At 42.8% G+C, this 1,002-nt stretch overlaps 1 non-coding gene across 1 annotated transcript; it reads right to left on the reverse strand.

Annotated features, from left to right (window-relative positions):
* Nucleotides 1-472: 472 nt before the first annotated feature.
* Nucleotides 473-579, reverse strand: LOC141676260 (small nucleolar RNA R71). The gene has a single exon (XR_012556858.1). It is a non-coding gene; the product is annotated as a small nucleolar RNA R71 (small nucleolar RNA).
* Nucleotides 580-1,002: the final 423 nt, after the last annotated feature.

A 1,002-nucleotide genomic window follows, 5' to 3' on the forward strand; every position in this document is an offset into this window, starting at 1 on the left:
TGTGGTAGTTCGTAAGGAAGTTTTTGAGGAAGAAAAGAAGGTAAAAGAAGAAGAGAAAGTTGAAGAGCCAATTGTAGTAGCTATGGGTGATCAAGCAGAAAATCCGAAGGCTTTGATGGACTATTCTAAGCCTAAGATTAATGACATTCAATCTAGCATTATTAGACCAGCCATCATGGCTAACACTTTTGAGATCAAGTCAAGCACGATCCAGATGATACAAAACTCAGTTCAGTTTGGGGGTTCTCCTACCGAAGACCCCAACATGCACATCAGGGATTTCATCGAGATCTGCGACACTTTCAAGTTCAATGATGTGACTGAAGATGCTATCAAGCTACGACTCTTCCCATTCTCTATGAGGGACAAAGCTAAGTGTTGGTTACATTCTCTACCAGCAGGGTCTATCACCACTTGGGAAGATCTTGCTCAAAAGTTTCTCACTAAATTCATCCCCATGGAGAAAACTGCAACAATCAGGAATGCACTTACCTAGTTCGCGCAGCAAACTGGAGAATCTCTGTGTGAGGCTTGGGATCGATATAAGAAGATGTTAAGGAAGTGCCAACACCATGACATGCCTGATTGGATGATTATCAACTATTTCTACAATGGATTGGGTGCTACTTCTAGACCAATGCTTGATGCAGCATCAGGAGGAGCCTTGTGGGCTAAGAGCTACGATGAAGCTTATGAACTTATTGAACTGATGGCTGCTAATGAGTACCAGAATCCTTCCAAGAGACTAACTCAGGGAAAAGTAGCAGGAATTCTGGAGTTGGACGCAGCAACTGCTATAGTTGCCCAACTTAAGGCTTTGACAATGATGGTGGACACTTTGGCTAATTATGAAGTTAATCAAATCACTAGTGTCTGTGAGCTTTGTGTTGGTGCCCATGAGACTGATCAGTGCACAATTTCTAGTGAATCAGCTCAGTTTGTGAGTAACTTCTAGCGATCGTAGCAACCTGTGTCAGCCACCTATCATCCTAACAACCGCAA

This window comes from Apium graveolens, chromosome 7, assembly GCF_009905375.1.
Source record: "Apium graveolens cultivar Ventura chromosome 7, ASM990537v1, whole genome shotgun sequence".
NCBI lineage: Eukaryota > Viridiplantae > Streptophyta > Magnoliopsida > Apiales > Apiaceae > Apium > Apium graveolens.